Genomic DNA, 26,378 nt, shown 5'->3' with positions numbered 1-26,378 from the left:
GAGAGCACAGACACCTCACTTTGTGTACTGTAGGCCTCCAGGTCTCTGTCGCTGGGTCCATCTGGATTGCTGACCTGCCTGGGAAAGTCCTCTGGTACTGGTGGATGGCCCTCTAAATATCTTCATTACTGTGAGGGGTGGAGGGATTTTCTGAAACCAAAGCTTTTTGCAAGTTAAGAAAATACAATCAAGCCTCCAGTGGCCTCTCACCTGCTCACCCATTCATCCCTTTACTCACAAATCCACGGAGGAGGCACGGACTGAGCACCTTAACATGACAGTGGTGAATTTTAAGCATGCAAGACATACTAGTGACCAGGACGGAAAGGTATTTTGCTCAGTAAAAACAGAATCCATAACTAAAAGGATTTAGTGTAATTTCATTTATATAAGATTCTAGAAATTTCCAGCTGATTCACGTAAATGATAAATGGCTTAATTTCATGGTAAAGTGACAGGGCAGGAGGAGGGGTGTTAAAGGGAATGAGGAAACTTTTGGAACTGTTAGAAATGCTGGTGAACTTGAGTGTAGCAATAGCCAGCAGTGACCTACCTATTCCAGAACTGATACTGCTGTTCGCTTTAAGAGGCTGTGTGGCAGTGCACATTAATTTTGTAAATAAAATGGAAACTGTAGAGAGCTGTGTGATGTCTCAGATAAACTAGCTAAAGAGCCTGCATCAAGCCTGACAAACTGAGTTCAACCCCCAGAACTCACGTGAAGGCAAAAGGAGAGAGCCGACTCTACAGTGTCTTGTATTCCTTGCACACCTCATAGCATGCACAGACTTTCCCTGCGCAAGCACACACACACGGATATGAATATAATTGAAGTGTCTCATTCAACAATTATAGGAAATGGCTATGGTATGTTAAGGATTTAGAGGGGAGGGGGCTGTGTTTAAGCATTTGAAAACATCGCAGGTTGTCTGGGGCTTGATCCTGCTTGGCTTGGGGGACAGCACAGTCAGGATGGAAGTGAGGCTGGGTTGCCCCAAGCTGCATGTTCTGGTTCTGGAGGGAGCATAAAGTTTTGCTCAGGTGTACTTTTCCGGGGAGCAGTGATGCTTCCCACTACTCTACCCAGAAACAAGAGACTCCTGAGTGTCAGGAGCTCATCTAGTCTGACAACTAGACTTCCTACAGGAGAGAGAGAAGGACACAGCTTCCAAGGCAGTTGGGTCCAGGAAGCGCTCAGTCTTTGGCTCGACATACTCAGAGTCCAAGACTGGCATGTGGCTCATTGGCCACATGGCTGTGTTGGCATGCAATTTCCAGTTGTGGTGCAGTGCCATCATTGGTGGAAGACCAGTAGGTTTCTTTTTCTCCCACAACCTGTCATGGACTGAAATTTATGCAAACATAACGATATGTACTAGCATAAAAATGAAACAGAAAACAGTCACACTAAATATAAGCTTACATTCTCTTGTGTTATCTGCCTCTTATCAGAACCCAGTGTGTATCATGGACTCTGATGGACTGTGAGAAGCACTTGGAGCAGAGAAGAGGGGTTGACAGTGGGACTTTCCTCTCTACACATCCTTGCTTCTATGAGGAAGCAAATCCTGGGACACTTTCATTAGAATTATCAGCCAAAGCCACAAACTGCATTTTTTTTTTCATAAGTCGGGTGAGCCAGGTCAAAGCTGTCAGTCTGGGCTTGGGTGGTAGCTGAGTTAGTTGGTCAACCCAACAGCTCTCCTTCGCCCTTGCCACTGGGGATAGCTTTCCCTCACTGCCCAGGCAAGGGGCTAGGCCAATTCCACAGAGCCCAGTTTAAACAGAAAACATTCTCATGGAACTAGGGAGTACGCAAATTCTACAGAAGGCACAGGGAATCAGGCTTTGTTTGTCCAGAGTTGGCCCCCAGAATAGCTCCTGAAGGTCCAGAATAAGCTCATGATTGCTTCTGGAGGCAAATCCCATCCTAGCTCGACAGGAGCTGGTAATAATAGCATCAGCCCCGTGATGTTTTTATGAAGTTTTTATGCAGGTCTTGGCTGATCAAGCCTGGGTCGGGAGCATCTTTTAGTGGTGTCTTAACTGCAAGGGAAGCTGGGATCATGGATGCATGGTATTTTTAGCTTCAGTTGTAGGAAGCATCTGAGGTGGGGAGAGTCGGAAGTTCCCTGAGCTAGATGAATCAGAAGGAGGTTAGACACTGTGTGGGCTCTTTCAGCCCCTTTGTCCCATCAGGGCATTTCAGAGCGCCCTGAGAGTAGTTGAGCACCTCCTCAGAATGCATGCTTACTGTCAAAAGGGGCCGCAGCCTTGCTCCATTCCCTGCCCTTCAATGGGCTGTGACTGTCACTCCTCAGTTCTGCCAGCTCGGTTTAGGAGTCTCAGAGCCCTTAGAAGATCCTTGAGAGGTCCCCAGGAAAAGGGGAATGAGAAAGTGGCTACCCTTCATTGTTCGCCTTCCAGGATCCAGATGTGGTTCTGATGAGGTTAGCTCATTGCACCTTCAGAGCCCTTTGGAGTGTTTCCACAGTTTCTAGGTCAAACGTGGGAGCAGAGTTGTATGGCTATTTCTTTGGGGTCTCTGCGCTATTGGAGGTGCTTGCTGCCTACAACTGTGTGTCATTTTTATCAGAAAACAATACTAAATTCAGTCATGGTGGCACATGTCCTGCAGTCTACAGGCTGAAACAGGGGCCGAAGACAATAATAGAAATGAATATAGACCAACCAAGCCTGCACCGTGACATCCTGCCTTAACCTCTACACTTCTCCCAACAAAACAATAGCAACCTTAAAACTAAGTGAAGCTAATTGGCAACCCTCAGAATGTTCGAGCCCTCCCATAAGGAATGATTTGGGGGTGGGGCTCTTGGAACTCATAGCAAAGGTGTGATCTGGACTTTTTCCACGTTGAGAACATCTAACTGAGCGTACAGATTTGCTGGGCTCAGGGCTATGGCTACTTTGTGGTTTCTCTGTGTGGTCTGTAAATGCCTTTGATTTCGACCTGATGAAACGGTGGAGAGCTTAGAGTAAAGCTAAGTCGGCCCCAGTGAATTAAACTGTCTTTGAACCTCTGATTCCCGATGGGTGGATGGCTGGTGCCAGCTGTCAGTCTGTGTGACCCCAGCCCCCACTGGGCTCCCAGGAGTTAGGACAAGCAGAACGATCCTGTTCTGATACGTGTTGAAATGTGTTGAAAGAGCCAGGATTTGGGAAGAGGAAGTCTGCCTTAAAACCTCCATTAGGAGAAGGGTTTACCTGAGCGTTTCCGCCTGGTGGAACTTCACCGTAGTCCACCGTGTGGACTGAAGCACTTCTTACCTGCCCAGCAAGGGTGAGGCCAACAGGCTGCCACCCCAGGGGCAGGCCATTGGGGCTTGAAAGAATTGAATATAGAGGAAGGATGGGTCATATATTTGTGCACAACATGACAATTTATATTCGGAATATCCTTAAAGGCCTAGGTGTTAAATGTTTGGTCCTCAAAGTGGGGTTACTGGGAGTCATGGAACCTTTAAGAAGTGGGGCCTAGGGGGAAATGTGCAAGCCACTAGTGTGTGGTCTTAAAGGGACCCAACCCAGCTCTCTCTCTCTCCTCTTTTTAATTCTTTCTGGCTATGAGGTGAGCAGTTTGCTTTGTGCATGCCCTGACTATGCCACCTCACAGGCCAATGAGCAGGGGCCTGGAGAGATGGCTCCAGAGTAGCTGGCTAAGTGTAGCTGCTGCTCTTACAGAGAAGGACCTGAGTTCAGTTCTCGCTACACACATTGGGCAGCTTACACATTGGCAGCCTGTGGCTCCATGGAATCCAATCTCTTCTAGTCTCCCAAGGCCACCCTTTTCCCTCCCTCTCCCCCCTCTCTCTCTCTCACACATGCACTCCCGTACACGTGCATGAGTGCACACACACACACACACACACACACACACACACACACAAATACATCTTTTTTTTTTTTAAGAAGCCCAAATAAACTTTTTCTCTAGCTAGTTTATTATCTCAGGTGTTCACTGTGGTGAACGGGGAAGCTGATGAATGCTGCTTATTAGATGTTGCTGATTTCAACATAAGCTGCCACTACAGAGAAGACCACAGACTTTAATGTCTCAGATAACCGAGGGACGTCATTAGGGTGAAGATTGAGTTAGAAGGTCAGAGGTGGGGCCTGAAATTCCAAATTTCCGAGTAGCTCCTCAGTGGGCCTGCAGGTCCTGGACCACTCTTTGTTTAGTGTTAATCCCACAGAAGTGGGAAGTGCACTTAGCAAGCGAGACTAGGTAGGGTAACAGGGCCGTCACTTTAGGTTGCTTTAGCCGGTGACCTTCCTGGAGGAGGATGTGACCCATGCTCTACCTCATCTCTTATGAACTATTCCTATGGACAAGAGCAATAGCCTCTCTTCTCCCCCCAGGAAACCCTGAGGGCAGTCTAGCCATGGTCTCTTATGTTTTCTATATTTGGTGAGAATTATGCATCTGGTGGCCTCTTACTCTGAGTCACCGGCCCACAGAATGACACTTGCTTGGGATGATATGTGGGACACCTAGGACAGGCATAGCAGGCTCTGTGTGCTCCAGGTGATTGCTCTGATGATGCTGTGTTAGGAGGCTCTCCAGCATCCACTGGAGTCCTCTACGCAGTCCAGTGACTTTGGACAGTAATGGCATAGGCTCTGGGGTGTTTAGGGCCTCAACGTGCCAATTCTTTTAGTCAGTTTTCCTTGCTGTGACAAAATACCAGACTGAAACAACTTAAAGGAGGAAGGCTTGATTTCGGTTCCAGGTTCAGAGGTTTTAGGCCACGGTGATGGGGAACCAGAGTGGGAGGGAGCGCCTGGGTTAGCAGGTGTCCTACTTAATTCCATCTGCTCCCCAAATGGTGCCACTGACATTCAGGCCAGGTCGACTCCCCTTAGTTAGTGTCTCCTGTGAAACGCTCTCCTAGCTGCTCCCAGAAGTGTGCTTTATTGGTCTCTCAATCCATTCAAGCTGTCAACCAAGATTAAACATTCCACCGGCCATATTCCTGCCTCCATACCTTTGCTTTGGGCTGTGGTTTTCAACTAAGGGTAACTTCAAGCCCAGAGTCAGTTTATAACATCTGGATTTGCTTGTTTGTTTGTTTGCTTGCTTTCCTGTCACAACTGGTGAGTGCCGGTGGTACTTAAAAGGTCTGCAGCAAGGGCAGGCACTTAAGCCCTTCAGAGCACAGGACATCCTCCCACAACAAAACACTTAGGCGGCCCGGTGTTCCTTATGCCAGGCATAAGAACCTTTTCTGCTTGAGTGGTTCACTCTGCAGGAAATGCTTTCTGTTTCTGCCTTGCAGTCCTCTGAGCTGACTTGGAAAGGAAAGTATTTTCCGAATTTGATTCTTTTTAGTCTAAATGCAAGGCCATGGAGGGCTTTCTTGTCCCCTCACGCTGCCTAGCTGCCTTCCAGAGGACGTTGTGAATACGCCACTCTGCACTCTCCTCATGCGGTGTTTGTCAGGTGACGGAGGAAAGGACTTTGGTTGTATGTTTGTGCTGATTTAGAATTGGACATTACTATTTTAGCCCTGTTCACCTTTTCTGACTGAGATCACTAAGGGATGTCTATCCAGAATGATGGACACACTACTTAGACCCACACCGGCTGCAACATACAGACCAATTACTTTATTTTATCTAACACAGGAGGAAGGAGGTTTTTTTTTTGTTTTTTTTTTAAAAAACAAAAACAAAAACAAAAAAACAAAACAGTACTTTAAGCAATTAGTTTGGTAGAATACTACCCCTCCCCCCAAACAAACAAACAAACAAAAAACAAAACCAAAAAAACTTCAAGGAAGAATTGACAAGGTGTGGCTTTCTTTAAATAATTTCATTTGGAATATATCTCAGTCAAAACACCTTCTCTGACTTTCCTGGATCCACCACAGCCTCCAAAGGAGCCTTCTGTCATACGCTGCATACAGGCAGACAATGGATCAGTTCTCAGAGGGGGCCCTGCATGTGGCTTCCCGAAATGGTTTCTTTGCTGCAGGCCTGTTCAGGAGATGTTTATCAGCGAGGGGTGGACAGGTCTGCAATGGACAGGCCCCATTCTGTCTCCAGTGGCCTTTTATTGCTAGTGATAGGTGCCATCAGTGTCTTGCCTGAGAAATGGCCATGCTGCAGGCATCTCTGTCGGAGCATCTTATTGATCTGTGCTCCGCCTCCCTTCCAGAAGACAAGAGTAGTAAAGTCAGAGAGAGGCTGCTGCTCAAGCAGCCATGGCACTGTGAGCTGCAGCTGCTCTCTGAGGTGAATGCAAGTGTCATCGTAGCTACAGCTGCCCCATCCAGAGTCACAGAGCCAACCTCCAGTACAGAGCCTAGCCTAGATGGAACAGTGACCATTTAGCAAGATGAATGCTGCTTCTGAATTTTTCCCCATCGAAGCTATATGGATGAGATTCATTTTCCCACCGTTGACCCATTGGACCTTCATAAAACAGGACTGAAAGCAATTAATCTGGGACAGAACACCCTTAGAATCTCATTCATAAGTAATCTTCTTTGGCCCCCAGCGCTGGTATATAAGTAGAGATTTATAAGCTCAAACCTGCAGGCCAAACTGCATTGTGTACCTAGCACCGTGTACCCAGCCTCGGGCTTTGCACATGAGATTAAATGGTTATGATCAGTATATTGCCATGAGCAACAGGGGACATTTTTATGGCGTTTACATAAGACTTTATATTGTTGAATAGACAGGATCTGCCACCAGCACCAACCAGGGCATAAAATGTATCTTATAAATAAAAACACAAAGGCCTTTGGCAGAAAGTTGTATTGTATGGCTGTTATAGCTACAGAGAAAGGTCTGTAGGGAGTAGGCTAGGCTAGACTGGAGTTAGACTCAGAATGTGCAAGGGTATGCCAGAGGTTGGGGAGGTGTGTTGCTGAGTTATAGCTGTGTAGCTAAAGGTCTGGCAAGTGTTTGGGGACTGATGTGGCCCACTTACCTTTGAGCTACATGACCTTGGATTACTCAAGTTCTGTTTGCATCAATTTATTGATGAAAATAATAGTACCTGCCTTCATATAGTTGGATTTTTTTTCTTTCCTCTTGGGTGGTGCACCGGGTTCATATCTAGGCTTTCATGCATGCTAAGCCAGCATCCCACCACTGAGTGTCAACCTTAGTCCCACATAAGGTTCCTCTCAGGCTTCAGTGAACCAAAGTGTATAAAATGTTTAGCTCATTCCCGAAGCACGTAATAGCTTAGTAACTGTGAGGAAGGAGAAGATGCTGATGGTGGCGATGATGTTGGTGATGATTGTAACAGTAACAACACTAGTGAGGATGATAGAAATGGTGATGGTGGCAGTGGTCAGCTGGTGTCTGAAATGATGATAGAACTGCTATCTAAAATGTATCAAATTACGAAATGAAGCCAGGTGTCTTACTCATTATCCTCTTACCTCTATTAGGTAAGAGACAGTCTTAGCCAGTCACGCCCAAGCATGTCTGGTGACAAAGAGGCCCAGCCAAGCAATTATCACTATGTTTCTGAGATGGTTGATTGTCCTGCAGAGTTGGTCTTTGAACCTCTGCCCTTATTCTTTCTGACTTCGTTGTAATACCATTGGCTGAGTATCTTGAGACTGCAAACGCATTTTTACTATGAAGACTAGCAAGCCCTGGTTTGCTATGCCAAACTTTGATAAGCCAAGGAAATGGTTTGTTTTGCCAGCATCTTCATTCAGTATTTGGGTTTGTTTGATGTTGGTTTTGGAAGGTCCATGTCTCCATATTGTTGTGTTCATCCAACATTGCCAATTTACAGTGAGTACAGCAAATGGGAGACCCAAAGCAGCCGACATCTAAGTGAAGAATCTATTAGTTAAATAGCCAGGATTTGGGGAACCCTTTCGGGGAACAAAAAACTCATGTTTGACTCCAGTCATCCCTCTCCGAGCCTTGGGAGCCCGAAACCCTCTCAAGAGTTAATTTCTACTGAGCCTGATCTAGTGCCAAGCATTCAGGGGCATGCTTTACAAAAGTGACCGCAGTAAAGCTTGGCAACAGCCTGCAAAGAAAGCCCCATATCTGACAGCATACTTGGCTGTAAGCGGCTGAAGCTGCCTCGCTGTCACAAGAAGAGGAGGTTTATTGGAAGGGTGCTGGAAGTGGGGGATCTGTCTAGATCTGTAAGATGGATGGAGGACAAGTCTCTGAAGGGGGTGAGGATTTGAGGAGCCCAGAGAGCCAGGTGGGAAGTAGTTTCTCTCCTGGATCTCATCTTAGACCTCTGCTCCAAAGCTCTGTTCCTCTGCTGCCCTGACTAACTTGTAGGTGTGACTACAGTCAGACTTCTAGACGCCTCCACACTGCCTTCAAGCAAAACAGGTTGAGTGTGCATCAAGACCTGGCCTCTGGCTGGGAAGGAGGTCTGCTCTGGTTTTCATCCCTAGGATCGGGCAGGCTGTCCATCACCATGATTGTATGCCCCTGGGGAATCTCTAGGAGGAATTTTGGAGGTGGGAGAGACTAAGATGGTCCAAATGGATAAACACAATAGCATGCATGTTCTTCTTGTACAGATTAATAAACAGATGCTCAGAAGGGCTGGTACGTTGCCCAATTTCATACAGGAAACAAGTGGCAGAGCTGGGCTTGCATTCAGGATTCTTATATCTGACTACTAATCAAGGCTCTGTCTTTGATTAGAGAACGTGCTGGGTGGAGCGGGCCAGCTGGCAGTACTGCAATAGTCTAGGAATTAAAGGATGGATGGAAATTTAGTGCCTTAAGTACCTGGGTTTTTTTTTTTTTTTTTTTTTTTAATCCAGGGTTGTAGGTATGATGGGGGGGGGGGGCAGGATGCTGCCCAGGTAGGTTTTCTTGTCATTGCCAGGAGGAGTTCTGGTCGGCAGGGTTCCTGCATGTTTGTCATGTTCCACTGGGGGAAGCCAGAGTATATTTTGTTTCACTCTAAAGCTTGTGAAGAAACTTTCTCAGATGCCGCCCACAAATGCCTCCTTGAGTCTCATTGGCTAGGAGTGGGACATATGATCACTATTCAAACACCTGCTAGATGCAATTAAACTCAGATTTTCCACTGGTGCTTAAACAAAACGCCAAACTGCGTGGCCTATAAAGGTGATGGAGGGGAGAGGGAGGAGCTGCTGTGGCTCAGGGCGCATAGCTCATCTTTTTCTGAGCACTAGCTCTATTCTGTCCCCCTGTGCACTGCTTTCTTCTACTTGTGATTCCTCCATCTCCCAAAGGGAAAGGAGCCACCCAGAACAGTTCATGCCTCGTTAAGAGGTATTGGCTGCATCTTTCATTCTGATTTTCTGGATTCCTGAAATGCCTCTGCTGTTCCACGTGGTCCAGATCCCACCCAGAAGCCACACTCAGCTTACAGGTGACTCTCTGGATGGTTCCATGGGGCAACTCCCTACAAGGAGTCCTAGGACACAGTTCCACAGACCCACCAGCATCTGGTGCTGTGGAGGGGACAGCTGTGTTAGGAGCAGGGAGGGAGATTTCCCTGGTCATTTGTGGACTTGGTTTCACTGTTGTTTCTAGGGATCCTGGAAGTCTGCAGGCTTACCTCTTACTCCAGAGGATTCTCTGAGAAAGGTGTAGGGCCTTTCAGAATGGTTACAAAGCGGTGCAAGTGGATACCACATCATATCCACCGACAGAAAGGCTACAGAAGGACTAGGACATAGATGGGTATGCAAGCCAGAGCCTTGCCAGGTCTAGAAGGACTTCTACTGTCCTACTGTGCTTTGTGGCAGCTGCAACTACCTCTGCACGAACTCCCCGAGGTCAGGGCTGTGTATGAATCCACTCTGGGCTCTGGATTGCAGTTCTTCTGGCCTGACATGAGTGGAGGTGAGTAAAGGGATATCCAAAGGCTTTTGCGTCAGGGCAGAAAGAAAAGTGCTCAAGAGTGGTGCATGCTTGGATTTTGAAAGGTGGGCTCTTTTGACCTTGTAAACTGGAAAACAAACTAACAGACAAAAAAACCCATCAGCTATGTGCACCTGTTTAACCACAAGGGCTAGTCAGAAAGGCTGAGGGGGAGGTCTGCTCCATTTGCATGGGCTCTGGATTCTTAGTGCTCCTGTGTCTGGCCGGGACCTCACAGCTGAAAGTGCTCTCTAGAATGCCGTCCTATCCTGGAGAGTAAACGAGAATGTCCCAAGATGCCAACATGTCAGAGCATGCATCCATGCATTACAGTTAGACAGTCTCATTCCATGCAGTAACCGGAGGATCAGAAGGGAGAGACAGGCCTGTCACCACAGACAGGAGCTCCAAGCACTGCAACCCAGGCAGGTGGCTCAGAGTGCCACTTACCACCCCATGCCAAAGTGTAACCATGCTTTTGAGGGTTCTGTAAGTCATATGGTCAAGGTGAGACCATCAACTAAAGGGTCTCTTCTGACCCAGCGAGAGGGTTTTGTTTGCTTGTTTGTTTGGTTTTCTTTTTTCAGTTTATTGTTAATTTTCACTCGCATTTTAAAAATTTACAAGAAAGTCACAAGATTTCCTACCAGGTCAATTGCAGCGTCAGAGAGTGACATTCTAGAGAAGGCTCCTGCATTGGTAGCTTGGGAGCCTTCAATCTTTTTTGTTTACTTTCATTTTCATTCATGTGTACTTACTGTATGTGTCTGTGTATGTGAGGGTGGTGTCTGCTGAGACCCGAGCTGGAGTTCCAGGTGGTTGTGAGCAGCCCAACATGGGAGCTGAGAACCGAACATGGTTCTCTGGTAGAATAGCAAGCAATTTTAACTACTGAGCCATCTCTCCCACCAGATTTCCAAGTTTGCTTTGTTATGGGCCACTCTTTTTATTTTACTTTATTTACATTGGTGTTCTGCCCCCATGTATGTCTGTGTAAGGATGTCAGAACCTCTTGAATTGGAATTACAGACAGCTGTGAACTGCCACATGCGCACTGGGATTTGAACCTGCGTCCTTTGGAAATACAGCCAGTGCTCTTAACCGCTGAGCCATCCCCCATTATGCGCCATTCTTAAACAATTTATTTTCTGAACCAAGCTTGTAGCCCAGGGTTAGAGTACTGTCTACCATGAACAGGGCCTTTGGCTTGATCCCCAGCAATGCAATAAGTAAGTGAATTAACAGCTCATCAGTTTAGGCTCCCATCTGTGCAGGAGGAGGAGAATGTCGGAAATCACTTATTTCCAAGAGTTCAAGTCCAACCTGGCAACACAGAAACACCTCATCTCAAAAACAAATCTTTGTCCATCAGGACACAGTACACATGGACATATGTACTGCTAAACAAGAGCTCAAAGAAAAATAAATAAATAAAATGACCAGTGATAAAGGTGATGTGTTTTTAATGCAGTGATTCATAGAGTAGGGCCCAGGGCCAGCATCACCTGAGAACTTGCTAGAAATGAATGCTTCCAGACTCTGCTACACCAGTAGCATTTTTGGGAGCTTCACCCAGTCTTCTAGGTGAGCTGAACACTTGCTAAAATCTAAGAATGGGATTCTTGAGTCACTTAATCTATTTAATAACAACAATAATAACATGGAAGTTTAGGTATGGCATAGAGGAGGAGGCTACCCTGGAAACTCCTCACAGGCTGTTCCTAGTCTTCTAGTTCACTTCCTGTTGGCTCTGCTTTGTCATCTTAGCTGGCTTAACTCGTTTTCAGCTCTTTCCAGACTATCTGGATTGCTGCCCCCTGCCTGGACAGCTGGTGAGGCTGGCTGGCCCACCACTGGGGAGTGCTTCAGAGGCTTCTTCAGGGAGCCTACTCTATCCAAATTGCTCTCTTCCAAATCTAACTCCCCTGAGTGCAAATGAAAACTGTCTTCTGTTCCACGTCAACTATAAAGAACGGCCCCTTTAAGAGCTACAAAGAATAGTGGACCTCCGCAAATACTAGTAGAGAAAACAAAAGCAGAGTGATTCTCCATCAGAGGGACCAGCATACGCTTGGCCAGACCATGAGGTGCATTTTCAGGACATAAAGCTTTGCCCTACTCTGCACCTGGCATGGTCTCTTCTTCATCCAGGAATGCTTGCCATAGTAATGAGAGAACAAAGACAGGATTCCTGCTGTAGGCGCTTCTTGGCTCTACAGCTTTCCTTAGATAATATTTTACATTTGTTTGGGTACCTAATTTGAGAGTCACCTAGGATAGGATCCAGGAGAATGCCAAGAATGCTGTTTTTCATTACAAAGGATTCTTTTCCCTCCTAACCTGTGAGCCACAGCTTCCAGACTCTGCCTTGAGTAGAAAGAGCAGTGGCTTGGAAGTCTGCAGAGCACAGAAACAAATCTAAAAGGAGCCTTGAGTATGAGGAGGGTGTGGAGTGATTCGTATAATGGTTTGCATTGGTGTGCGACTCTTTGGACCTTGTGGAATAGATGTATGGCTTGAGTTCCATCCTGCAAGCATCCTTGGCCTCTTCTTTCTCATAGCCTCATTGCTGGAGTCCTTCCTGAGGAGGTGGTGGCTTTCAGTTGTCCCCACGGCACTCCTTGCCATTCTTCCAAAAGCTAAGGGACACAGGTTGGCCTGAAGAGCACCTAGACCACCCGCCTTGCTGTTTGCTGGATGGCATTATGACGGAGCTTCACAGCTGAAACCATTAAAGGCTATCCTCCTCTTAATTCGTCGTGGTGGCTCTCACTCCTGCCTCAGAGAAACCTCTGATTTTCACTTGTGAGATGCTCGGCTGAGCCTGTCATACCCTAAAAGGTGATTTCAGTTCCCTGATGCCAAAGAACTCTTTTCTGCTAGTCAAAACACAGCTGCAGAGGCCCGTGTGATTTGCTAATGGGCACCCCAACTCGGGGGTATGTCTGTCTATACCTGGAAAATAGATGTAATTAGGATAACAGATATCATAAGGATATGCTAATGCAGCAGGTAAAAAAAAAAAAAAAAGAAACGGGCTGGAAAGGCTACAGGCTCATGATGCCGAATCCCACCAGGCCAGCTGTGCAGCTTAACCAGAGGCCGGTGCCATCCCTGGAAGCCTTTTCTGTAACCAGTTCTAGAGTCCTCTCTGCATCCATTTCATCCCCTCTGCTGGGTGCCTCATACACATAAATTACATTAAAGTTGTTTGGGGGGTAGAGGACTGCTGGAGAGATGACTCAGAGGTTAAGAGCACTGGCTGTTCTTCCAAAGGTCCCAAGTTCAATTCCGAGCACCCACCTTGTGGTTCGTAACTATCTATCATGAGATCTGGTGCCTGCTTCTGGCCTACAGGCACACCTGCATGCAGAATACCGTATTAACAATAAATCAAAAATGTAAAAGGTCTTTTGGAGATTTTATTTTTATCTTATGTGTGTGAGCGTTTGCGTGAGTGTGCTTATTCTTGTGCACCACATGTGGTTCCTGAAGATGGAAGAGGCCATCCCATTTCCTGGCACTGGAGCTACAGATGGATATGAGCCACCATGTGGGTGCTGGGAATTAACCCCAGCCTCTGAAACACCAGCCACTGTTTTTCTGTTGTTTGTTTGTTGTTTTTCAAGACAGGGTTTTCTATGCAGCCTTGGCTATCCTGGACTTGCTTTGTAGACCAGGCCGCCTGCTGCGGTGAGATTAAAGGTGTGAGTCACCACATCCAGAGCTGCCAGTGTTCTTAACTGCGGCGCCATATCTCCACTCCCACAGTTTGTTTTTCATATCAATTTAGATACTCCCAATTTTCTGAAGATAGGATTTCGGCAGCTCCAAGTTTGACGACGTTGCAGGGACTGCAGCGTCTTAGAGTCAGGCCGAGGGCAAGAGAGCCAAGAAAAGAGGGCCGTGTCAGTGCTTTGTCGTTAATAAAAGCCCTGCCCCCAGCGTGACAGTTATGATTGGAGATGACCTGGAACATTCCGCAGATACAGTACCGACACAGGAAGAGGGCAGGGAACTTGTCAGAAGGGGTGGTCAGTCTCCCTTGCTCCATCTCCCTGCTTTGTGCACTTGGAGAAGGGACTCATCTTTCTGTGCCTTGGGACTCTCAACCTAAAATGGACTCAGTCCTTATTACCTCACTGAAAGGGCCTGGAATGGCGGAAGCTCAGATAACATTACTTTTTGCCACAGTTTGTGAAGGGGTAAAGAGTCAAGAAATAGCCTAGGGCCCTCCCTCGTTCCACCGTATCACTCCATCTCCCTGCCCTTAAATGATCTTTCCCACTCTGGGCCTCAGCTTCGTCATCGATAAGTGGACTGATGGTGCCTACTTTCCTGGACTCTTTAAGTAGATAGTCTAAGTAGATAGGGGACAGATGTCGCAAGGATGCAGACCAGTTAATAGCAGTGTATCATTGAAAAGACGGAGCCGCGCATGTGAGGGTCCGAAAATGACTTACAGGACTCAGACTCTGAGAGTGTGCAAAAAACAAGAGCAGATTTTATTAAGCGACAGGTTCCAGCTCGCAGGGGTCGACCATTCTAGAAAATGGACCCGCCCGCAAGACGAAGGGGCGCGCCGGCATTTTAGACCGAATTGGGGGTTTTCAGGAGTGATGAGCTAATCACTATCTAATTGGGGGGTGCTAAGGAGCAGTTACACGAGCTCTAAGTTGATTGGTCGGGGCCAGGAGGCCGCTCTTCTCCAGCAACATTCTCTGGGCCTTTCAGCCATATATGGTCGCCTTGTAGCTGATTGGCTCAGGTTTACCGAGGACCTTTGGCGGGCTTCCCCTTCTCCTCCCCGGAGCTAGGCGGTTTTCGCGGGCCAAGATGGAGTCTAGAGATAAAAGCAATCTCTCTGGCCCTCTCAGTTTGGGCTCTACACAGATAGGGGTCTGAGTCTGAGGGTACCGAGAAATCGTCGTTCTGGGACTGTTTTTGCTCATCTGCTGTACACCAAGCGATAGTTTCCGACTGAAGATCTTACCTTCTCTGCTTCCTTTGTGGACTACAGAAGTCATTTCTGCCCCTGTAAGAGGCCACACCCCATCTTCCCCTATAGAGGCTTTGACCGTCTGCACACATCGGTGACAAAGAGGCCCCCTCCATGTGAATATACTCGGCCCTGCCTAAGATCAGACCAAGCCTCTCTACCTTCCCTCTCCCTACAGCTGCTTTTTAAAGTAATCCAATATACGGTTCAGAAAGGCCCAAGATGGGAAATCTGAGCCTACTCGTGCCTCAAGCCCACCCACGGACCAACCTCCTGGTGTTTTACGATTATGTCACGCAGAATCTTGTATAACGAAATCTATTTGGGGGACAGGAAGAGGAGAGGAGTTACGGGGCAGATAGAGAGACAGACGGGGACAGGGGACAAAGTCGTGAGGGCAGAGAAGGAAAGAGAGAGAAAACGTGGGGCCGGAGGGAGAGCAGAGAGATCAAGAGAGACAGAGAGACTGAGAGAAAACGAGAGACCAAGAGAAAGACCCTGGGGTGACGGGCGGGTCTTTTTATCGGCACACACCTGGCGCACCTGGCGATGGCAGCTAGTGATGACATCAGAAATTGCTAGGACCCTGAAGGCAGGCTAGTAGGATCGCCTGTGAACTAACACCGCTCCCAGACAAGTCCTGGGCCCAAAAGTGCCCAGCGGGGGGCCAGGTGTTTCTCTCAGGCAGCTTTTTTTTTTTTTTTTTCTCACTTTCTGCCTCTGCCCTTTCTCTTTTACTTTACTACCTGACACAGTCTCACCTAGGTGGGAGGTCATGCTGCACTCAACCAGGGCATGCATGAAACATATAAAAGCACGGGGACAAGGTGCTCTGCTGGAACTAAATCAGAGATGCTTCGTTGGGTTTCAGGGCTTTCTGGAGCTTTCTTACGACCCATTCAGTTTAAGTCTTCGGAGACTTTCTACTGGTTGTGAGACCACTTGTTCACCCAAACTCTCTGGCGACCTTCCGCTGGCCCTGAAGCCCCTTAGCCCTGGAGGTGGAATGTGGGGAATCCTCATTAACTTCCAGAAGGGTTTGGTCATCCCAGAACCTAGAGGATGTTCTAAACAGCTGGGCATAGACCAACTGGGCCCAGCCATGGGTTCCAAATTCTCCATCCAAAGTACTGTCAGCCTAGTTGGAGGCTAATCTAAAAAGCTCCATTTGGGAGACCTCATACGCAGTTCACTTACTCAGCTCTGGTTTCAAATCTAACCTAAAAATTCACTGGACAAATGGCCACCCTTCCACCAAATGGGAACTTCTGATTTCTAATACCTAAACTAACTTAGGTAACTCTACAAGATGGAAGGGCGTCATGGCCCAAGGCCTGTACCGTATACAACCCACAGATAACTTTAATCTTTCTCAAGGCTCTGGCTTATAACTACACGTACATCCTGCATGTTCAATAACCGTTTCTGCTGGGCCTCCAAACTTGTTTCTTTCCCCCTGAGATAGCATAGAGTTCTTACGTTTGTTGCCTACTTGTGTTTCTGTATCCAAGTCTGGAAAATCCTGCTTGTGTCTTTAACAGCTAAGATGTAAAGATGTTTTAGGCTGTCATCTACACACACACACACACACACACACACACACACACCACTGGTTATGGCTATCCAGATTTCAGTTTTACAGAAAGTCAAATGTCTTTTGAGTATGGATAATATTGAAGCATTGTTGCATGCTGTTCTACTCTACTGAAAAGGCTGGCTTTGGAGTTAGATTTTGCACCATCTGTCCCAGATCCACCCATGTTTGTTTAAAAGCTTCCTCCAAAGACTCTATCCTGGCTCAGGCTGGCCACCTGACACTGTGACAGGGAGAAGAAGAGAAAAGTAGAACAGCCAGGAAAAGACACTTTGACCTTGAGAACAGCAAGACGTAAACTATTTACAGTGGAGGTTGCAAATCGCACGGTGTTTAACCCCCGCCCCCTTTCTTTTCCTGGTTTTGTTTACTATCTTTTATCTTTTGCTAAAACTTTTAACTTTCTGTATTTTAGGATTTATAAATTCATTGAGTGTGGTTTTTAAAGGGTGTATAGATAATCTCAATTTGCTATAATACACCATAACTGCAACTTGGATTCAACTCTTCTTTAGGAAAAGGCTATATGCCTTATGGCTTCACCTTTGAGTAGCATGTGGCTTGCAGCCATCTTGGAGGCCGTATGACCCAGCCACCATCTTCATTAATTTGCTATAACATACCATGTATGTAACTTGAATTCAGCTTTTGTTTAGATGGAGGAGATTCTCTTCGACCTGGGCTCACCCATGGTGCTTTGAGAATATAATCTAGTCTCTACCCAGAGAGAGAGAGAGCTTCAGGGCCAGCACCTGTGCTCCTGATTTGAAGCCTACAAGGAGTCTAAAGGACTCTGGTCTGATGTGAAGTATCTGAATGAAAGAGAGAAGTGACTGTTCTCCAGGAGTTCAGAGAGGCTTGGCAATATTTTCTTAAATAATTCCAAAAGCCAAACCTTATTTAGTGTGGTTATCTTGCTTTACAAATTATGCCTCTAAACAACTATAAAGGCAGCATATGCTGACCTAAGGATTTGTCCTTCCACAGATGGGTAAGGGTTGGCTTTAATCCTCTTTGTTAATTCAGTCCATGTAACATGTAAACTATTACAGATTTGACATGATTGACTGCTTTCATCTTTCATCTGTTGAAAGGTTGAGTGTATGGATTGAGAACGTATCGTTTTTCTTTTTAAGTTTCTGTTAATAGAGTTAATTTTACAAAACTTTATAAAGTGAATCATTTACTCTTGACAAGGCAGACACTCTCTGGGAATATACTTTTTAAATTGGAAATTGGAAATAATTTCTTTCTGGGGAATACAACTTAGAATTAAATTGTCTCTTTATATAGCCTGACAATATGAAATATATTCACTATACAATCTTAAAATATAGTTACAACAATATGTCAACAAAAATGTGTATTGCCATGTTTTCAAAAACTGGATATGGTCACTTAAGTTAGTAGTACCAATTTTTAAAATTTCACCTTATCATATTTTTTCTAACCAAGGTTTTTGTTTTACTTGAGATACTCTGGTTCTTATCCATTAAGTAGTAACTAGTATTGCTATTATTTGAAACACATAAGAAAGTCCATCATACTTGGAAGCAAGGAATATCACTTAGATGCTCTCTGTTCAGATTTACCCCTTAGATCCTAACTTTAACTGACTCTCTTACTTCCAGGTGCTTGGTCCTTGTGCAGGAGTCTGGTGTAGCAAACAGCTCATTAGTAAATTTGTCCTTGTACAGAACTCTGTGGCATGGTCCAGCCAGTTGTACAATCACATTTAACCTTATGATAACTCTGTATTTAACCTCATGTTATATTGAAAAAGGACTAGCTCCTACTACTGTGTCCTCTCAAACAATGCTGCTTCCAACAAATCCTTATTGGTTGGAGATGAGGCCTCAAGATACAGGGGCCAGACACAAATTCCTTCTGGTTCCCTCCCACTCCGGCTCCTCCTCTTTCATCGTTGTTATCTCATACTTATGTTTTAACCTTGTCTTTTAAATGTTTTACTTACTGAACTTCACCCTATACCCAAGCAAAATGTTCCATGCAAGCTCTCCCAATAATTCCCACCCTATTTGCTCCATTTATACCTGATACACCTGCAAAAAGACCTTTTAACTGCTGTGGAGAAATTGGCTGAAAGGGACCTTCATCCCTTTGACCCCTGAGCAGATACGATTCTTTACATTACGCCTCTCTTTTCTCCTGTTCCCTTTCTTTGATGCTCTGTAGCTCTCTGCCACTTCTGCTGCCTCTTTTTGGTATAATAGCCCTGGCATAAGACCAGCCCCTGCCACCCTAAATCAACTCTATGTCTACTTTCCCCCTCCTCTGTTTCTTCCTATCCCTCAACCTTCTCAAGAAATCTCTCAATTCTACTCTGTAACCAGACCATCGGCTTGCAGCCCTCTAGCAATTATTTTCTGCATCTCTTCAAGAATACAGGATGATAATCACTTGAACCATCACAATGGATCAAATTTAAGACTCCCCTCCAGCTACATGACCATAGAACCCCCTTTTTGATGGACCCAGACCTACCCTCTCCAACAAAGACTCCACTTAGCAAAAACCAGCTCTAATGCCTCTGCCATGCATTTTTATATCCTCTTGGAGTTAACAGTGATAGTTTTGTGCTGAAGGCTTACACTTCCCATCTTCCCTTGAAGACTATGGGAATCATATCTGCCCATATAAGAGGCCACATCCCATCTTCTTCTGTTGGCATTTTGGCCAACTACACAAAGAGTGACAAAGATGCCCCCTAAGTATGAATAAGCATGGTTCCACCTAAGGCCAGACCAAGCCTCTCTTTCTACCTTCTCTCTTTCTACAGTTGCTTTTTAAAATAATCTAACACAAAAGACTACCTACCCCTGTGCACACCACATGGTATGACTTTGATGCAGCTGGCAGCCCCTTGGTGTGGGCATTTAGTTCCCAACAAGCCAGGAGGGCCTGCACATGCCATTCAACTTGGGGCCAAGGACAATGCTGCCCCTGCTTTTCTTTGAGACAGTCTTACATGCCTCCTAGGATGGCCCACAGATCTCAGTTCTCCCACGTTAGCAGGGGTGCATCACACACACAGCTCAGACCTTTATCCTTTCTTTTTCCTTTTTTTGTGCCCGAGACTCTAGTACACTGCAGATGCTTAGGAAATATGGATGTATTGTTGGATGACTGGTTATGATTTCCTCCAGGAGAGATTACTCTTCCCTGGGGTACAGTGAGGAAGCTACTGAGACCTGACCCACAGACAGTGAGGGGGTAAGGAAGGGGGGACATGGACCCATCTACCTGTGGCCATCCGTGCTCTCTATTGGCCTTAGTGTCATTGACAAACTGATGACATTGTCTGACTTTGGGGATCATTCCTGTGTTTTGCCTTCATTATTTCTTTCCTATTTAATTGTTTGTAGTAGTGAAGATTTGAACCCACGGCTTCTCACATGCTAGGCAAGCACTCTACCACTGAGATTTAATCCCGGCCTTTAAGTTTTTTAAAATTCTCAACTGGGGTCGATGGGCTGGATTTGAACCCACTCTGTAGTCCGGGCTAGTCTTGAACTGGTAAGCTTTCTGGTTCTCAGCCTCCTGAATAACTGGCTTTATCATGACTTAGCAGAGGCTGACCATGTTTGACTTTCAGCTTCCTAAAACTGGCTGAACTCGTAAGTCTTGGGTGCTGATCCTGTAGGTTGGTGTGTCCGAGCCTGTTTTGTGCTAGGCGAGAATGTCATCCTCCACCCTCTGTTTCACACCGCAGATCTAGGCCTCGTGTTTCATATGTGGCCTGTCTCAAGCCCAGGAAGAGAATGCCATTCCTTATCACCCGCATGTGTGGCACTGATGGTTTTATTCTGCCAAAGGCATCAATGCTCATTCAGCAGTATAAGTCTTAAATAAGCATCTACATGACACATTGCAGATGATGAAAGCTATCTGTGGAAAGATCATCTCACACGATCATGTTTCTGTCATTATCTGGGGTCTCTGCCGCGACTAAATGATAGCATTAGTCCTAATATGATGTAAAATGACTATTTCCTCCGGGCAGGTTTCTTTTTAATAGCATATGTCAGCAGCAAACAGCTGGGAAGACCCCAGAGTAAAAACGCTGCTCTCACTCTCACTGAAGTGATGGTATGGATGTATTTAATATCTGTATTAAAAACCTTTTAGGCACCACGATGATATCGAACAGGATAGTTAGAGGTGTGCAGGCAAAAGCCAGGGCTGTTTATAGGCACTCAGCGCGTGTACTGTTCAACCTCTAGAGGTTGCGCAAAGTCAAAACTAGAGCTTCAGAAACGGTGGACACACATTTGACTCCTGCAGTAAAGTGCTCCAAAGCCCAAGACCAGTGGGGCATGAGCCCTGCCTTCTTGCTTTTCTGTAAGTCTGTGGATAAGTTTGCTGCACTGTTAAAATGTTGACTTACACACTTCCAGGGCAGTGGGCTTCCAATCTGACTGTTCTTTATTAACATGTCCGAAACATAATTGCTGTTCTACAAAAGACAGTCAGGGATTCTTAGAGGGAAACCCTTCCCTCCCCTCTCCCTTTTGTTTTGAGACAGGGTTTTACAATGTAGCCTTGACTAACCTGAACCAACTATGTAGACTAGGCTGGCCTCAAACCCAGTGATAGACCAGCCTGTGCCTCTTTCGTGCTGGAATTAAAGGCAAGCACCACCCCACTTGGCAACAAAACCTTCAACAACAACAACAAAGTAAAAAAAAAATGTTTGCTTTGTAGTCCAAGCTTTCCCCCAACTCTCATGCCTTTGCTTTAGCCTCCTGAGTGCTGGGATCACAGGACTGAGCCCCTGCCTAATTACAGACTACACTTTGAAATCCCACACAGAGTCTGGATGAACATTGCTTTGGAGTTTACACAGAGGAGACAGAAATGCACTGCTTTCCTATCCCATCTGCCTGTAGACCGTAGACTGTGCTTATGGTGTGTCCTTCAGTCTGTGGCTGAAAGGATGCCAGGGCTGGCCCAGAGGGCAGGCCATGATAGTTAGGAAGGGAGCCGCTGTCTGCCTCAGTCAAGAAGAGGCTTCCGCATGGCCTGAAGTGCAGCCCATGCTCATTCCCAGGGCAGAGGAGAGATTCCAAACCTCAGGGCTGCTTCAGCCCAGGACCCTTCTCTCCTAAGGTCCTCACACTGGCCTTTCAGGCTTAACCCGAGGCAAAGCAAATCCTGGCTCTAGACAGGGCACACACTAGCAGCCTATGGCAGACTGTGACTGTCCCATGTGACTTTGCTCCATAAGGTTCTGTTACTCAGAGTCAGTCACCATCCAAACATGAAAAAATTCCAGAGATGACCAAACTATATTGTAGTCTTGAAGATTAGACACAATATGTTTAAGTTGTAGACCATTCTCTACAGAGGGTGAAGAGCTCTCATTCTGTCAGACAGTCCCATTGGGGCTGGGAGCCATGCCTTTTCCCAGAGTGTGTACACTGTTTGTGCCATCTGCCATTAATCTCTTAGAAGCCATCCTGTGATGGTGAAGGGTGGGTTTACACATGTACCTCAAGCCCTAAACAGACCTTAGAAGATGGCCAGTGGGACAATTTAAAAGTGAAGATATGGGGTTCCCTCTCTGGCTTTGACAGCAGAGGGAACTTCATAAGAGCAATCTCCCCTACATTCTCCAGTCAGGGATTTTATTCTTATTTAAAAATTTAGAACATCATCTTGTTTATACATGGGAGGGGAGTGTCACACACACATATGCCTGTGTGACACTGCCAGAGAACAAGTTTGTGGAGCTAGTTCTTTCCTTTCCATGTTTACGTGAGTTCCCTGGGGCTTGAACTCTGGTCATCAGGCTTTTGCCACAAGCACTTTTACCTGCTGAGCCATCTTGCTGGGCATTTTTCTTTTTTCCAGACAGGAATTAATGTAAACCAGGTGGTCTGGAACTCCCTATATAGCCAAGGCTGGCCTTTGATTTCTGATTCTCCTGCCTCTACCTCCCAAGTAGAGTAGTGAGGGTGACAGGCCTGTGTCACCATACCAAGGATACAGGATGTCCAATGTAACAGAACCCTGCCACCTACCACAGCTCTTAGCTCTGGGCAGGTTCAGTGCCAGCGTGCATGCTCACCTGTCCATTTCTATGGAGAACTGGCTGGACTTAGAGACTAAAGGACTTGCCCAAGACACTATGCCAGGAAACAGGCTACAGGGCTGTGAATGAGGCTTCTGTGTGTGTGCTGTGGGATTAGGGGTTTCCTCCACTCTCTTTTGCATTCAAATAGGACAACCGTGAGCAGTTGGCAAGACTGCTGTTGGAGCTTGTAAAAGAGGTAGGGAAAAAAAAATCCAACTGCCTAGTCAGAGAGGCCTTTTCTTCAGCTGATGTCTGACCAGAAAAGCTTGTTAGGAAAAAGCCTCCCAGCTGTGAGTCAGGGGCAGCATGTGGGGGTGGGGCCTGCCTAGGCCCGGAAGTACCCTGCTGGGATGCTTGATTAGGATGAAAAGGGAAAAAGACACAGGACTGTGATAGCAGGGCCTGTGATACTCAGAGAGGAGTGGGATCCGCAGCAGGCTGTCTGCCTCAATGGGTGTTGGCAAAGGTGGGGCCTTGAGCATTTTTTTCTTGGTTCTGGCTTTCTCTGAGAATGCCAGAAGGCTCACCATGCATATTCCAGCATAGTGTCCTCCCCTTCTGTCATAGAGAAGTAGAGATTAGTTCAAGGTCACAGACAAGGATCCAACCCACACAAACTCTCCCTCTCTCTTCCCTCCACTCCCCCCAAACCCCTGCTTCTCCGACTGTCTGTCATCTCTCTGTCTCTGTGCATGTGTGGGTGGGTGTGTTTGCAAATGTGTATCTGTGTGTGTTTGTAGGCCAGAGGTCGACAGCAAGTGTCAATGCCTCTCCACCTTATTTTTTTGAGACTAGGCTTCTCACTGAATCAACTAGTAATGCTGACCAGCTAGTAATCTCCAGGGTTCCTTCTGTCTCCCTCCCTGTACTGTGAGTACAGGGGTGAGCACAGCTGCACCCGGCTTTATGTTGGTTCTGGGGATCAAACAGAGGTCCTCAGGCTTGCATTCTGATCCAGGTAACTCATACAGAGAGAACACTGTTGTTATTCTATTCCCCAACTGAGAACGTCGAGGCACCAATGGGCCAAGATCACACAACTAGTTAGTTAGTGGTGGAGCTGGGAGAAGGGAGCCCAGTGTTTTAGTTTCCCAGTGATGCTAAGGAATGGTTAGGACTGTAGCAAACTCAAGGTGCAGGTCTCGCCCGAGGTCAGCCCTAGACAAGCGTTGTAGGAATGGAATGTGGACCTCTTCTGGTCATGCTGGATCTCCTGATTTCTTTTTTTTAAAACAGAAATTGTAGGCTGGGTGTGGTGGCGCACACCTTTGAACCCAGTGCTCCGGAGTCAGAGTCAGTTGAAAGTCTGTAAATTTGAGGGCAAGCCTAGTCTACAGAGTGAGTTCCAGGACAGCCAGGGCACAAAACTAAATCAACCAACCAAACAAACAACAACAGTAACAGAGATTGTAAATCTGGAGTTTAGAATGAAACTCCCTGATTGGTTATATATATATATATATATATATATATATATATAATTTTATGTGCATTGCTGTTTAACCTGCATGTATGTCTGTGTGAGGTGTTGGATCCCCTGGAGTTACAGATAGTTTGTGAGCTGCCATGTGTGTGTTAGGAATTGAACCCAGACCTTCCAGAAGAAAGACAGTGCTCTTAACCCATGAGCCATCTCTCCAGCCCCCTCAGACTCCCAGATTGTTGTCCAGAGGTTACTGTGATTGCTGTGGGTGAAGACAGTGAGTTTGAGAGCTTACAAGCCCTGTCTGGCCCAAACATGAGATGACAGGGATGAGAACAGTCCTAGGCTGGCATGGAGGCAGGGCAAGTGGGGGAATGACAGACCTTTCCAAGGACTTGGCCACACTCTGTCATCTTCATCATTCATGTTCCCTGAAGATGCAGTCATGTTCCCTAGGAGGGGATCCAGAAGCCTTACTGATCCTTGTGGGGCTGCGGCCTGAGCATCTCTGCACTAAAGAGAGAAGAAGCTATCACTAAACGCCGCTTCCTGGAAACTAGAAGTGTGCCCTGGCTACACGGGGCTACTCTTTGATATATCTCTCCTGGCACCACAGTGTTTCCATCTGACATAGCACTTGCCCTGTGGGGCTCCACTCATTCCTGGGGAGCAGGGGGAGTGACCAGTAGTTATGGCTCTAACATGGACCTGAAGAGTTACAGTGACAGGGCACCAGGGAATACCCAGAACCCCTGACCTCATTAGTCACCCTCGGGGGCCCAAAGCATAGAAGGTGACTTTCAAATGCTGCATTTTGTGGGCCATTTGCAGAAAGAAATTTGTGGGCAAGGGCATTTGGAAAGTTGGTTATGCAACAGAGAAAGTCCTTTGCAGGAAATAGCAAAATATTAAATCATGTAATTATGATTGCCAAAGGGCAGCCCTGTGGCCCTAGAAACCCTTCCTGTTGACTTTCTCTCTCTCTCTCTTTTTTACATATATTTTTGTAAAGAGTGTTATTGAGAAGATTCTTTGAGACATTCTGTTCCATCTTTCCTTAGGGCTTCCTCTCATCTCCCCTTGATTCCATAGTCCCTTTCTCTGGAGGGATTCATTTACTTATTTTTGAGAGGGAGTCTCTCACATTCCAGGCTACTCTTGAACTCCAGGTAGTCAAAGAGGTTGGCTCGAACCTCCGGTCCTCCTGCCTCTTCCGCCTCAGTGCTGACATTACAGGCATGCACCAGTATCCCTGGCCCAGGCCTGGTTTCTCTTGTATTTCCTAGGCTAGCAGTCATGGACTGAGCCACACTCCCAGCCCTGCAGGGGGCTTTTCAGAATTGTAGTTTTCTGCTTTCTGTAGATTGAGTAGTTTAAAAACAGAGGTAGTTAATAAAGCATGGGAGGAGGGGATGACACCACACATCTGTCGCTGTCACCCATTCTCTGGGTTCTAGGCTGAGCACAGGTGTCAAGCCCTGGTCCCTAACTCAGGAGTGACTAGCTGTTGGGATTTCCAACCCATATTGACGTTTACCTTGAGGCAGAGGGACAAAGGCGAGAATAACTTTCTCTAGGACACAATTGTTCTTCTGCCTGAGGTACACAAGCTGTGGGGGAAGGGGAGGGGAAGCTCCTGAGGGTCTGGGCAGCAGTGGCCACTTTTATGGCCTTCCTGTTTATGGTGAGAAGTAAGCATCCCAGGAGCCAGGTTGTCTCCTTCAACAGCTGGCTGGGGGCCTTCTTTCTGGATGGTGGTGGGAGTGGGATCCTCTGGCCATGACGTTATGAGGTGTGTTGTTCTAAATTAGCACTTTTGCTTCTCTCCAGGCCAGCTGATTCACTACTCAACTTGATGTGGGTAACTTTGGGGATCTCTGTGTACAATCTGGGTCTGACCTCAGCTCTGACACGGGATAGCTATGTGATTTCAGGTAAGCCCTGTGCCTCCGAGCCTTTGTTTGTATGGTAAGCCTCCCTGGGAGGGACTTTGGAGAGCGCACAGATCCATGTGTCTGCCATGCAGTAAATGTCAATCCGGGTTTATTGCTAAGATTTTTCATCTTCCTTTCAGACTCAACCCGAGGCCATGGTGGTGTGGTTTGTGGAGGTGGACATTTGTGGGATTGTGGTGGAGGGGAACCTATCTTCATCCTTTGGAACTCTCTGCCTCCCAGGAAATGCAAGCTGTGAGGGACCACAAGGTGCCTAACTAAGATGAAGAACATGGTGTCAGGGTGGCAGACAGCGGGAGAAATCAATAAACTATAATTATTAAGAACAGTGTCTGTGGGGTTGGTGGTGGGGACAGACACAGATGGTAGGAGTGGGAAGATGCCAGAGGGAGACCAAGACACACTGACAGGTTCAGAAGTGTGCAGCAAAAGAAGCAAACAGGAAAAGC

The 26,378-nt window shown here is 46.6% G+C and overlaps 1 long non-coding RNA gene across 1 annotated transcript in view; it reads left to right on the top strand.

Annotated features, from left to right (window-relative positions):
- The window catches only part of LOC110548864 (uncharacterized), a 60,886-nt gene that overhangs the window by 7,510 nt on the left and 26,998 nt on the right, over nucleotides 1-26,378 (top strand). Inside the window, exon 2 of the long non-coding RNA XR_009594610.1 lies at nucleotides 25,805-25,908. This is a non-coding gene — a long non-coding RNA (uncharacterized LOC110548864). The remainder of the gene's footprint in view (nucleotides 1-25,804; nucleotides 25,909-26,378) is intronic.

The sequence above is a fragment of the Meriones unguiculatus genome, chromosome 10 (genome assembly GCF_030254825.1).
Source record: "Meriones unguiculatus strain TT.TT164.6M chromosome 10, Bangor_MerUng_6.1, whole genome shotgun sequence".
Lineage (NCBI taxonomy): Eukaryota > Metazoa > Chordata > Mammalia > Rodentia > Muridae > Meriones > Meriones unguiculatus.
The sequence above is the reverse complement of the archived record's forward strand: the minus strand, read 5'-3'. Positions and strand labels throughout refer to the sequence as shown.